The 14,690-nt window shown below is 45.9% G+C and overlaps 1 protein-coding gene across 1 annotated transcript in view; it reads right to left on the reverse strand.

Annotated features, from left to right (window-relative positions):
• Wwox (WW domain containing oxidoreductase) overlaps nucleotides 1-14,690 on the reverse strand; it is a 739,180-nt gene that overhangs the window by 1,925 nt on the left and 722,565 nt on the right. The gene's annotated exons all lie outside the window — the stretch shown is intronic.

The following is a 14,690-nucleotide window of genomic DNA, read 5'->3' on the forward strand; positions in this document are numbered from 1 at the left end:
AGAGGGATGGTTAGGGCTGAGATGAGGGATGTGGGGACTGATTGGGGTACCATGTCATCCGGACTGACAGGAACGTGGCCAGGGATTCTGTAAAGAGGGTGAGAAATCACTTTGCCTTGCAAGCCATAATTAAAAATAATAGGTTGCTCTTCATAGACAGACACGGTACGCATGGCTCTAATTTAAAACCAATACAGTTTATCTGGCATCTTATGATTATTTATGGGTACCATAGCCCTTGCTACACCAACTAATTATCAGCGGATGGGGAGTGGGCTTGCAAGCGAGGACTGGGGAAGGCAATATGGCCGCCTTTAGGAAAAGCATGAAGGATGCTCTATTGCAGGGAAAATGGGTTTCGGTCCCTACGGAAAGTTACTGTTCTCTGCCCCTGCAGAGTTTACATTGTGCTGGGTGAGATGGAATCAGGCAAGGGACAGCCATCCATGGGGTTTGGTTTGCATTTACTGATTGCATTCTAGAAGCACTGGGAATCAGGCCCATGGAGAACCTGGTGTAATCTAGGAAAGGGCTGTAAAGCTGTTCCATCTCAGCTCCGGGGCCTGGCTCTGCAGCCACGTTTGCACTGGCCTGAAAGGGAAATGGTCCAGTGAAGCTGGGAGGGCGGGGCGGGAGGTGGGAATGACAGGAGGATGACATGAGTGTCCATTGTGTCTGCTCCAGAATTCCAACATCACTTGGGCGTCATTAAGCGGTCACTGGTTTGGCGCCTTCGCCAGTCCTCTTAGCTATGTTTGCTCTTCCCAATAGCCAGTTAATTTCTTGGATTCAGCTGTTTTCTGTCTTTCCTGATTGGTTCGTGGGGTTCAAGTCTAATGGAGAGGAGCCCCGGCTCTCCAGGCTCTGCTGCCTTGAGTTATGCTTCCTGCTTAGCACCTGTTTAGCACCATACACATCTAAAGGCCTGCAAGCGATTCAGCTGACTCTTTTAGAGGTGACCTCCAAAAGCACCTCTAAAGACAGAGCAAGGAGTAAGATGATCATCCAGCCAACACAAGCCGAATAGCATGCTGGCCTGGGTTCTTGGCCCTGCCCAGTTGGCAATGGTGCTTTGCATGAATTTCAGAATATCTGTCCTGGATTTCCATTTTACTTTATAGCTGCCACCAAACCCCAACCACGGAAGATGGTCAAGTGACTTGACTTCCCATCTACTCCTAAGCATTGAGTGAGAGAATCCTGTCGGCTCTTCTCCAAGTCTAGCCAGACAGAATTCTTCCAGGCCCAACGTAGACGTGTGCCCCAGTCAGTGGGCAGGCTGCACCCTTACACCTTGAGATGGTATTTGTGCAAAGGAAGTTTGCAGTCAAGCTAATAGAAGAAGAAGAGGCATGGGTTTTCCTTTTATGGAATGTGCAAGCGATTGCAATCAGCTAAATTCCACACAAATTTATCTTTGGCTATCATACTGCAAACTGCGTTTTAGAAAAAGCCCGATGTTTTATCAAGAGTTGGCTTCAGTTCCTTGCCACTGGACTTTATGTGGTATCTACTTGAAATGGTATTATGGATAGGTAGTTCTGGCTTCGTGGAAGAAGACAATGTAGGAAGAGTACAGAGGCCACCTTCAGCGCTGAACAGATCGGTTGTGTCCTGCCATGATCTCCCTGCCTGCTCATGCTTGCTTTGACTGGTACTTGCATTATTTTTTTTCTTTCCACAGTGGACAATTAAGTGGTGACAATGCCTCACGACCCCCTAGGCTTCTTGGGGAATTCTCTTTTCAGCTGCTCTGAAGGCCCTCTCTGAGTGACATCTTTATAGGACATTACATGATGACAGTTTAATAACAAGTTCTTCTTTTGGGGCTCATCAGCGTTTAGATCTGAATACCATCAGCATGAGACTGGGTCACATTAGTGAAATCTCATTAGTAAACAAGGCTGATCCAAGATGAAACATTTTTAAACTGATAAAAAAAAGTGTGTTTTTTTTTGTTTTTTATATAGAGCACTTTAATCATCATCAAATGACTCCCCGGCCACTTTTTTTGGGCATCCATACATAATTCAGACAAGGTGAAAGAAGCATAGAAAAGAAACGTTAATAACCCTGGTATCAAATATTATTTGAAGGCAGGATTTGCCAATTGTCACCATTGCTTATGAATTCACCGTGAGAAAATGATGACAGCGGCTGCAGGTCCAGGTTCCCCTGATCTGTTTCTTGAGGACAATTTATCAGGATGCATGGAGTGCCAACCACCAGAATGCCTCAGACTCAGCCCGCAGTGACTTCTCGTGCGTATGACACGGTACTGAGAATGTCTGGGAAACCCAGCAGAATCTTTAATCATGCCTGAAATGCCATTTCTAATCGACGCAGACATTTGTGAGCAGCTAGAGAAGACCTGGACCATCAATCTCTACAGTGTCTGTAAAATTATCCAGGATGCATCTTTGGGATTAAGTGGAGAACATCGTAGGAAGAAGAGTTCATCATTCTCTTTCTGAAACCATTTGTCAGATTTCCAGCATCATCTTCAACCTCAGAATGCTGGGATTCAGGAAGTAGCTACCACTGATGATTAAGGCTCTGAGATCTGAATTATCCATCCTTTCCAAAACCCCTTGTTGGGCTTAAAATGTTAAGTAGTTGCTTTTCATCAACATTTATCTGATAAGTGCTAGCCATCAATTTGTAGCTGTCAGCACAGACTACAAATGAATATCGACTCCTTTAAAGGAGAGGGTACGGAGGTTTCTGATAAACAATACATGGTAAAATAAAAACACCCCACATATTCATATCTGTAGAGCATTCGTGGATACTCCGATGTGTTACTTATGTCTTAACAGAACACACGTTAGTTATACGATTAATGTTTAGTTTTCAGGTGTCTCTGTTCTACTATGCATGCTTATTTAAAAGAGAAGAATAGATTCCTATCTTAAACTATATGTACCCATGACATGCATTTAAAAAAATAGATACACTACCATGGCATATCTATATATCCAATGATTACCAGAGCAATAGATGCTCTAAGGTTGCTTGATCACAAACATATCAATACCAGAACATTGCACCACAAAAACCGTTAGTTAATCTATGCAAAATGTAGAGCTGTGGAAGGGGAATGGTCATTGCAGAGCCAAATTCCAGAGACAAAGAGGTGATCTGCAGATTTCGCCCAAGGTGAGTGCAATCTACAAACCCTTACCTTTCTCACTGTTGCTCATCTTGGGGACACTAGGCAAAGCAATCAACTTCCCAAATGCAAGACCAGGTTACGCAACCCAGGGGGCCCTGTGAATACCCAACCCAGAGAGGAAGCATCAACCAGAAAGCCATGGTGGAGACGAATGTTGAGCACCCCAATGTGTATGAAATCAATGGTGGCCTCCACGGCTTCTCTATCCTTCCCTATCTTCCTGAAAGGCATGACTCAGTGTTCCAGAGTTTATCTCTGAGTACCTTGGTAGTTGGAAGTGAGAGGTTCTTAAAAACCATTATGGTCTCCATTGCTGATTTGAAAGACAAACAAAAGGAAGCTGCTCAGTGGGAATACTACTTATAGTTCTCTACTTGTAGTTCAAGAACAGTCTTTCTGTACATACATTTGCTACACATCCTTTTAGAAAGCCCTCTGGTTGATACCAGGAGGCCCGTGGGCCTCTCTAATGCCAGTGATACAGCCAACCAGCCCTTCTCCTCCACTGGTAGACTGACATAATTGAATGACACCATGCACTTTGGAATAAGCACACCAGTCCTGCCAAAAATCATGTGTGGGGCAGGGGGAGAAGGGAGGGAAGCAGAGATCTGAGGGTGGGGGAATGGGAGGAGTCTGTCCTACACATCACTGTGTTTTCCGGTATGTTTCACCCATGGGACTATTCAAGCTGTCACCTTACTGGCATTTAATGGTAGCCTATCACTGCAGAGGACTTAGCAAGCACCTGACAAGACTCTTTTCTAGCCCTCACCCAACTCCACAGACCTTTTCAATCTCCATTTACAGGGATGCCCTCTGCGTATCAGAGGTCAAAAGCGTTTTGTCCAAAGATACCCAGAAAAAATTACAGATGGACGGTTCCAAGCACCATGAGAATCAGTGCATGGCGCCTTCTTCCACGTGTGACACAAACACTGGCATGCTGCTCAGCCTTTTGTGTGCCTCCCACTCAGATCGAGTTTCCTTGTATCATCTTGTCTTCTTGTTAACCAGGCCATGCCACAGATGGACATGGCTGACATGGCCTCGAATTAAACATGGCGGCTATCTGGTGTTCAGAGATATTTTCCCCCCCAGTGTTGATTTAGGCAGGAGCTAAACTGAAATCAGAATCGTTTGGATTCACAAAAATGAAGGCTTAGTGCCCTCCCCATGATCCAATAGCAAATACAAAGATCGCCTTAATAAAAAAAAAATCACCTGATTCAAAGTGCCATCTCCAGGTGCCAAGTTAGGTAACTTTCTCCTCAAACGACAGAGCTTTACCCAGCATGGATATCAGGACGGGTCAACCCTCAGCCATCTCATTCTTTAGATTTGCCCTAGAAGAGCCAGCTGCGGCATGCTCAAGCAGGTCTGCAGAGAAAACATATCCCCATTCCCTGCCTCCTCCTCCCCCAACAAACCCCTAGCAAATTCACGTCTACAAATTCCTGACCGTTGATTCCCGAAAAGGCCTTTGACAATACAAGCTTAGGTGCATACAAGTCCTTGGTGGGTATTAAAAGGCATATTCTTCAATAGCCCTGGGGAATTCAGCTAACGCACAGGATGTTCTTAGCATGTATTACAGAAGGGGAATGCAAGCCATTTTCCACAGGGGGTGAGGAAGATCAGGAGAGCGGATATTTGTTTTCAGGTGTTCACAGGGTGAGGGAAGGCTCAGGAGAAGCTCACGGCCCCCGTACCCTGTAGAAGGAAACGTGGCTGCCTGAGGCCCGTGGCCTTGATAGCATATCCCAGAGCTTACCCTGACCACATTTTTTTTTTTTTGCAAACAAACCAGTTTCACGAGTGTGAAAAACCTGAGACTCCTTTTTGGTTGACTCTCCTAGGAAGGTTGAAGAATGCCATTTCCTAAGTGACACTAGGGTCACAGTGTGTGGACCAGGAGCTCTGAGGGCAAGCCGAGCAGTGAGGCGTGCGTCTATCTCCAGACATGTAGACCGGCCAGCATAGGACACGGCCCCACACTGCGGGAAATGAAGGAGGAGCAAGAAGCTTTCACAGGACGGCCATGGGCTCAGGGAGTTTCTGAGAGGGCCCGGGGACTTTCCTGTTCACAGAGTAGGCATGCCCTCAAATCTACACTGGGTCTCTGGCCAAACACGTGCTTTTCTAGCAAGATCACTGAAGGAGTTTTCAGAAGCTTGATCTGATGGCCCCCGGGAATGAGTTGGAAAGCCCTCTGGAGTCTTTTCAGCCATAGTTGCAGGAATCAGCCCAATGACCAGGGAGTTTCAGGGGGAAAGTTGGGCAGGACTCGTCGAAGGCTTTAGAGGGACATCACTGGCTTCTTCTAGAAGTCAAGAGAAGGAAGAGAGAGGAAGTGTCAACCACTCAAAGTTGTCCAAAGTCAAGTTTGTTCTAGGAAGTCCTGGCAGGAGGAATGGGTGAGGATTTTAACTTAGCTTATCCCCAGGATAGAAGGAAGGGCAGAGTGAACCAGGTAGACCCCTAAAGATCTGTTTTCAAGAGGCTGAATGGATCTGAACTTTTTCTGGAAATAGGTGAAATCCTTTATATATGTTCCTAACACCCTAGAATTCTTACCATAAATGTTCCAAGGTTTCTGTGACAGATTTATGAATGGTTTAAGAGCATGGAGATGCACTATTTAGACTTGCTGCTATTATGAACTGACCCCTAGAGAGATTTGCTTCGGTGGGGAGGGATGAGGAGGTATTACTAATGAGGAAAAGAAACAGGAATGGCACAGGCACAATCTATGGGGGGAGGGGTAGACTTAATGCTTCAATTTGTGTCTGCCAAAGGTGTTCTAGAACTGATTGGACCCGAGGGACTCTCACAATACATAGGAGAAGGTATGGATTCTGTTTTGCATCCATGGAAGCGTTCCCTGGGCAGGGATTCACCTGGTGATATCATTGGTAATGACCACATTTTTTCACACTGTTTCTTTTTGAATGGAGAGCTCTCTTGCTAGGATGGAAAACTGTATTGGGCTGTCCATTTTTCCATGAGTTTGCTTCAAAGGATCAATCAGAACAGCCATGAAAATTTGCCATGGAAATGAACATCTTACTGATAATAATAGCCCCATCTTTCTACCTGGGATAAGTATAGATGGCTTGCCCACCAAAATCTCACAACTGGGTCACGTCCATGCCAGTGTGGAAGGACTTCTGAGTGTTTATAAGAGAAAAGAAGATATTTGAGCTTGCGTTAATTTGATACATTTTACATTTTTACTCTACTTCTTTAATCTCCTGGATAGCTAGCCCTATTATACTGTATATAAATGTATGCTTCTGTATTTACCATGTATACTGAAATAAAACTTTGAAATTGTTGCCAGGCAGAATGAATGGGTCCAGTTCTAATATAATGGTTCAAAGAGTGTCTGCACACTACAAACACTTTTCTCCTTTCCTTTTTGGCATAGTAGCTCTACTCAGTCGCCCTGCCATATTAGCTCTTTAAGAAAAGTGCAAACAGACTGCTTTGTGAGCAGGCAGGATTTCAGGGCAAACCTCAAACAAGCTGTTTATTCAGATTTTACGCCTAGGTCCTCCATGGATTGTATCACCTAAAACCGAAAAGGCATTGGGAAACAATAAACATGGGGGGGGTGTCTCTAATCGGACCCCTTTGAGGTAGGAAGTTAACTCCTCATTTGTCATCCCAAAATGAATCAGGAGGATGGGCTGGTAGGAAGTCTGATCTCAGAGGCAGGAGGGCTCTATGTCCAGCTCCTCCACATCAAACTGGACATGTCGCCTTGAGGTTTACGTAGTTTTGTAGAGACTTCCTTGGAACAGGTAATCTCTCAGGCTCAAAGATGCTGGCCTCGTTACTATTTCATTTAGAACATTCTGTAGAGGGTATCTCATTTATATTACTTTCATAATTAATGGTGATAGCTCAGGCACTGCCTTTACACAGAGGGATCGCTTCACAGTGGTCGATGGGTAATGAGAAACAATAGATATTTCATTCACCAGCAGCTCGTTGCTAGTTAGTAGAAAATGATCGTGTGTGCTGTCGCTTTAATTGCCAGGGTAAATAATTCTGCCTGGGTGTTGGTGAGCATTTTGAAGCACTTGATGCAAATAGACTAGAAACAAAACAAAACAAAAGAAATTACCTTGATTATGCAACACCTTAGCATAGGAAGTTACAAAGGTATGTCTTTTTTTTAAAAAATTGCACTCTATCATGCAAATATTATCTAAATATGCATGTACTGACTACTTATCTACTGTATTTTAGGAAATACAATTAAGCCACCTTTCTCTTCTCCTATGTAGACTGTAAATAACTGTAGAGCTTTCTCTTGTTTCCCTATGTAAATATATGTAAATACTAACAAGCTATGCATGCTGATATTCTAGGCAATTTCAGGTACTTTTATAATCTGAAGGCATGTACTTGAACTGGTTTGTTAAGGGGGGCGTACGGGGGAGGGGGGTTCGGCTCTCTCAAACTCTTTAAAGCTGAATAGAAATTAAAGATTTCTTCCTAAACTACTGTGGCTTCTTTTGTTTGCTTTCTTTTCCCTGGATGCAGCCTCCTCCCTGACCCAGGCTCCCTCACTTCTCTCTCCCTTCTCATTGGCAAGAGAAACTGAGCAATTCCAGGCCCAGAAACAATCGCTGAGCTGCCTGGCTTTTGATGTTGACACACTCTGCTTGGCTTTTCAAAAGTATTTCTGGAATCATAGGTAGCTTGGATTTTTCAGATCTTTCTGTCAAAAAAAAAATACCCCAAAACTTGAGTGAAAACAATTATCTTGTCCCTTTCTTAGGTGTCAAGCGCAACAAAAACTCCATGAGAGTCCTGTCATTAATATTCCAAAGATGGGGCTGGGAAAGTGGCTCAGTGGTAGAGTGCTTGCCTTGCATGACTGAGGCCCCGGGTTCAATTCCTCAGCACCACATAAACAAAAAGAAAAAAGCCGGAAGTGGCGCTGTGGCTCAAGTGTAGAGCGCTAGCCTTGAGCTGAAGAGCTGAGGGACAGTGCCCAGGCCCAGAGTTCAGGCCCCATGACCAGACCCCAAAAAAAAAAAATATTCCAAAGATGTAGAAACTGAGTCACATTAAAACATCAAATTCCACCAAAACTCTGGTAGACCAATAAACCTTTTCTACACATAGATTAAATCATTTGGACTCCGTGGGCCCGATGGTTTCTGTTGTAGCTGTTGAGATTGGCCACTGTCATTGCAAAAGCAATAGTCAACATCCACTAAAACAAATATGGTTGTGTTTCAATAAAACTTTATTTACAAAACCAGGGAGTGGACAGAATGTGGCCTCCGGGCTACTGTTTACCAATCTTTGCTCCATATACTGTGAAAACTCAGTTGCTCTTCAATAGACCATTAGTATCTTCCTTAGGAGTGTGTTTTGATGGCCTTGGGAAATACGTGAGTCAACTGAAAATTCTCCATCTTATTCCTGCAAATACCAATGCTCTTATAGAAGCCATGAAATAATGAGGTGAGCACAAACAAAATCACCTGAGATTATAAATCAAGCTGTCTTCCTCAGACAAATTATATTGCCAAGTTTCCATTTGGTTACCTTTTGTTTTCACAAATGGGGACACAGGGAAAAAAAAGTTAAAAAAAAAAAAAAAGACAAGGTTTAAACAAAAAAGAGAGGAACCAAACAACTCTCCCTCTTCAAGAAAGGAAAGAGGCCATTACCTCCGGTATCTATGGAAACCATGGAGCACGCTCACTTTTTAATGGTTAGAACACAGCGCTTGCGTTTGAAGATATTTTGCCCAAATGTGATGCTCCCGTATAAATGCATTAATTGACAGTTTCCTCCGGGACTTTTTTTATTTTTTATTTTTGAAGTTTCCAAACTTAATTTGATAGCACAAAGAACTGTCTGCAGCCCTGGAAGACTGCGGCAAAGTCAGGTCTTTCAAAAAACAGAATCAACTGGGGCATCACGTACAAATCCAGATGAGCAGATGCAGACCCTGCCCTCACTGCCTGTAATTTTCCACTTAAGAAGTCCTCCTCGGGAGGACTGCCCAATGTGGGCAGGGAGAAAGAAGCCCTTTCCGGCCTCTGCTGGGGACGAATCGATACTCCTAGCTCTTCAGTCCTGGAGGGAACAGGAGGAGGAGGCGGGAAGAGCTGGCATTTCTGCAGAGCCCGTGGTGGTATGAGATGGTAGGAAAAGCCCAAAAGTTGAAGCAGAAAGCACTCAACTGGAATCCTGTCTTTTTGCCAGCTGTCAGCACTGCGGCAAATCCCTGGGCCTTGATCTCTCTATTTTTGAAGGAGGCAAAAAGCACCCCTCTCCTGGCCTCTGATAAGGATAATCTATAATGTTTGATCATTCTCTGTGTATAAAATAAGCACAAGTTCAAAGGTAGCTACAATTCTATTTGGAACAAATTTAAACACAGAAACATATAGATCAGACTATCTTGGGGTTCCCCCCCAATTTAGGGGGACTTAAATAGGATGAAACTTTTGCCTTCTAAGCTAAATCCTTCTCTCCAATCACACTCAACACTCAATATATCTAGATCCTCTACTGGCTGTGAAATCCATTGCTCCTCTAGCCAAGTTCAAGTCCATGTTCCTTGAACATCAACACTTGAACCACTACCGTTTTGTTTTGTAAAATACATGCATCCACCCCAGTTGGGGGTATTAGCTCCACGTCAGCGATGAGAAGACTGAGGGACAAGAGTGGTGTTGGCTGTCTAAACGCCCACTACCAAGGGAGTGGTAAAATCCTTTGTGAAATCCACGCCTACTTGTGGCGTGTTCTTCCCTTATTGGTCCTTGTGCACCTCTGTTATATCTCCTATGAGCACTTAAACCTGTCTCCTTATTCTACTGAAGAATTCTGCTGAATTTCTGCCTCAAAACATGCGAACTATCAGGGATCCCAAAGCCCCGAGGCCAAGTAGAAGATCAAAAGTGAATAAATGAATCAATGAATGCGCACTTGCAGCCATTCAACTGGTGGCTGTTTAATCTGCCTTTTCTCTTCATACCTGCTGAAAAGCTGATGTTCAACAGCACGTTGAAAGTGTCAGTGATTTGGAGCCAAAATGCTCTGTGGTAGAGAGGTAGGTAGGTTGACCGTAGGGGAATCTATCACAAAGATGCCAAGCTAATGGTACTGGAGGGGAACAGAATGCTGTTGTGGTCCAGGGCCATGGCTGCTGGTGTCTCCACCATGCTGGAGCTTGGAGCCGTGAGGCCTATGGCTACCTTCAAATTTTAGGAGGTAATGACAACTGCGAGTCCACCCCAGCCTGATGAGAGCAGTAGGCCTTCTAGAGCTCACTCTACAACCATCATTTGCTTCCTGATGCCAGCTTTTGCTTTGCCTCTTGGGTAGACATTCTCTCCCTAGCTGACCTCTATTTTGCCCTTTGGATCCTAGGAGAGGTCCAGTCTGCACAGTGCCTTGTGGGCCTTCCCTGTGGAGAATCCCCTGGAATCAAGCCCTGGCTCCACCCCTTTAGCCAGACTGTCCACCCAGGGCTCAGTTTATCACAGCAGTCACTGGCAAGCCCTTCGATCAGCTCTGCATCTCCATGCCAAACACCTGCCAGTCTTTTCCAGGCAAAGCATGAGCCTTAATGGTTGTAAATAGGAGGGTGGATATGATCCTAGGAGCCAGGGCAGGAATTGTGGTGGTGGTAATGGCTGCTAGCTATGGAGAGTCTATCAAGTACTGGCTACCTGTGATGACCTGTGATTCTCATGACAGCCTCACCTCACCAGGTAGACATCACAGTAAAAGGAGACATCAAGAGACTCATGGTCACAGGCCTGTGAAACTCGGGGACTACGATCCAAACTTGAGTTCATCTCCATTCCCCTTAGCTTCGTTCTCTGCCTCTGCACTTGAGCATCCTGGGATCAGACTTAAATTTGGACAACTTAGCCCCGCCCATCAAAACCAAGAAAGCAGTGTGTGATCTCTGCCTGGGTGGATGGATTCCTCCAGGGGCCCAGTCCCCTTCTCAGAGCCTGGGGGTCCTCCACTCCCAGGCTCCAGCTCTGGTACCCTCCAGGCACCGTTTCTCCCAGCATGTGACTCTGGACCATCCCCCAGCAGAGAGCTGAAGCAGCATTCCTCTTCTGCGAATGGCTCTGCATTCAAGGAATCCTGCTACCTGGAATGAGCTTGGGTTGATGTCTTGGCTCCCACGGGTCACCTGGCCCATGCACCAGGCAGCCTCGTGATCAGCCGACTCTACTTGGAACTCTCTTAGCCTCCCAGCTCAGAGAAATGCTGAACTCATGATAGTGGGATGCACCAAGGAACATCTTACTCTGCTTTTTTTTCCCCTCCCTTCTGGCTGCCACACCTGACAGGGTCCAGCCTCTTGCGAACACCTGCCTTTTGAAAAGGAAGGCACAAAGACACCTCGCTCCCAAGTGAGGGGTCAGGGAGGATTCAAAACCCACCCGAGTTCCAGGCCTTCTGGTTGCCAAGGTGTTTGGAAGTCTGGCCTCTTCTCACAGATTGCTTGGGATTGCTGATTGGATGACTTTATGTGACGGTCCCTCCCTTTAGTATGTGAATCCCATACAGGGGCGTATATACTCTCCCTGGCACTTCCGTCTTGCCAAGAGTTAGAACTGTCACTAAATTCTTACTGAAGCCCATGGAAGGTATTAGCAGTCCTTTTCATTGATAGAGGAAACAAAGCTCAAGCAAGTGAAATGAGTTAGTAACAAACAATTGTCACACATCGATTATGCGCTGGGTGCTTGCCTCGTGTGTCTGTGTATTCCATGTGAGTTCCCTGTTGAGCAGGTTGGCACACGTGCCCTCATCCCAAATTAAAGCCAGGGAACTGAAGTCCAAAGACAGGAAGCTCTTTGACACTGTCGAAGGTCAACGGAGAAGCTAGTTATGGTAGAATATGCTGATGTTTGCAGCACTGAGACAGGAGGATCGCAAGTTCCAGGCCCACTTGAGGTACTTAGGGAATTGTAGCCCAGCCTGGGTTACAGGGTGAGACCCCATCTCAGGACAAAAAGGGTAACAGAGTTAAAAGTTACATCCAAGCTGGGCACCAATGGGTCATGCTTGTAATCCTGGCTACGCAGGAAGCTGAGATCTAAGGATTGTGGTTCAAAGTCAGCCTGGGCAGGAAAATGAGACACTTGGTCTCCAAGAAACTACTCATAAAAGCCAGAAGTAGCGCTGTGGCTCAAGTGGTAAAGCCCTAGCCTTAAGCCCAAAGAGGCTCTGAGTTCAAGCCTCTTAAATACGTCCAACAATACATCTAACAACTGCACCCTGATAAACAGGACTGGGTCCCTGAGCACGTGCGGCGGGACCATGGCACCTGCGCTACGACTCCGAGCTGCCATCACGGGAGACCTCCCGACAGCAACAAGAACTTAGCCCTGCGGGAGTGTTCTGGGGTACTTCTACGAGGACTTTCTCATTCATGATTCTCCCCTCTGATAAGCATGGAAGCCGACCCAGAAATGTGACAGGGCAACTTGCCCTAGCTCACACAGCCCCCAGATCTTGGCCAGGGAATCTGAGCTTGGGTCATCTGTGTGTGCCCTGGATCCCTGGGTTTTATACGTTCTGAGCTACGTAAGGTAAGTATCCAACTATGTTGCTTCACCAAGGGGCAGCTTGGGTGTGAGGCTAACACTGTGCTAGAGGTCCAGGCTTCCCTTGCTCATGAAAAAGTAATGTGGGGGGGATTCCTATGAGGACCTCCTAAGGGGTGGAGGAACCACAATGGACCAATGACTTCTACGAAGGAGCCAAGAAGAGAGAGCAAGGAGAGATTTATTTTCCTTTCTTGTTTTTAATGATTCCTATTTTATAAAGCCATGCTTGCTCCCTGGAGCAATAAATGACCAATTGATCGGAGCATTCGAAGGGTAGATCTATAACTGCTTTAGATTTCAGTTGTACTTCTCCCCAAGGGTTTGAGAAACATAACTGTAGTGGTGACTGGAAAGCTAGACTCTCAGATTCAACACCAACTGCGGTATGAACAGGATCAAGGTACGGTCGCTGCCGCCATCATGGAAAATGTTGCCGTCCTCTGTCCTGGTGCTGCGATTTCACCACGAGGAAGAGGAAGCACTTGGGACCAGGCAAATGGAATGCTGAGGTAGTTGTATGTGCTCTTTTGTGTTAAGAGAACTGACTCTCTGGGTAATCAGGAAGCCCAGATTATCACCACACTGCACCCCTCCATCTGTGAGAAGGATGATAGTTAGACTGTCTGAGAACTCAAGCACTTTCTGGTGAATTGCTTTGCTTTGTTCAAATGACACATTTGTTGGTGATCGTGGTGTATTGGTGAATGTTTAACAACTGACTCACCGAAGCAGTTGGAAAAGCCTTGTTCTGTAGTATCTGCCAGTTCCTGCAGTATAAATACTCTCATCATGATGGATTGCGAGCAATCAACTGGTTGAGAGATACACACTCAGCTCTTAGAAGCTGGCACGGTCCAGCTCCAACTCAGCCCTGGTATGGCATGTGGAATCTAACAGTAGAAATTGTTCGCAGAAGATCTTAAGATATGGAGGGGGGGGAACACAAAACAGGCCAGCACCTCAAAAATCATAATGCCACTGAGGTGAGTCTGGTATTGAGGGGAAGTATAAACTAAAAGACACTTTAGATCTTTGGCAACTTTGTCTCCCTAACCCAACAGTTGATTCTACCCAAAGTCGCTTCCTTTCCTGAAGGTAACCAGTTTCGGACATGTATTAAATCAGAAACTTTGGAAAAACCATATTAAAATTCTCACACAGGGCCAGCCATTTAGTACACAGCTGTAATCCCAGCTACCAAGGAGATCGACATTGATAGGAATGCAGTTGGAGTCTCACACACACACACACACACACACACACACACACACACACACACACTCTTAATGAAACCGCATCACAAAAAACCAACCTCGCACAGTGGTGCACATCTGAAAAGTCATCTGAAGCAAAGGGGCGGGGGACTGTGTCTCTAGTGATAGAGCAGTTGCTTACCATGCGCAGGGGACTGAGTTTAAGCCCCAGTACCCTCCCCCCACACCACACAACACCACCCCAGAAATAAATCCAAAGCTAATAGGGGAGGCAAATGTTCCCCTCTGTGATGAAGAAACACCAACACAAACTTTGGGAAACGAGAAGCAGACGGGGAAGTGGAAGCTCCTGACTCAGCCGAGTGGGGCCTCTGGAAGAGGAAGACACTCGAAAGATGAGCCAATCCCTACCGCAGAAGCCGAGGCTACAAGGGTAGCAGCGAGGGGAAGAGTGGAAGAGAGGACCTCGCTGGGGGCAGGCGTAAGTTCCGCCTTCACCTCCTGTGTGAATCTCTAATGGAGACACCTCCACTGGGCCAAAGCCCTGGTGTCTGAGACAATGGAACGTGCTGAGAGGGAGCCCCAGCCCTCAGCCCAATGCCTAGCACACAGCAGGTGCTCAGTGAGGATTTCTAGAGGGATGGATGGAATGAGGGATCCAGCTTCCTCTGCAGATCAAAGAAA

The sequence above is a fragment of the Dipodomys spectabilis genome, unplaced genomic scaffold (genome assembly GCF_019054845.1).
Source record: "Dipodomys spectabilis isolate Male_0828 unplaced genomic scaffold, ASM1905484v1 ptg000273l, whole genome shotgun sequence".
NCBI lineage: Eukaryota > Metazoa > Chordata > Mammalia > Rodentia > Heteromyidae > Dipodomys > Dipodomys spectabilis.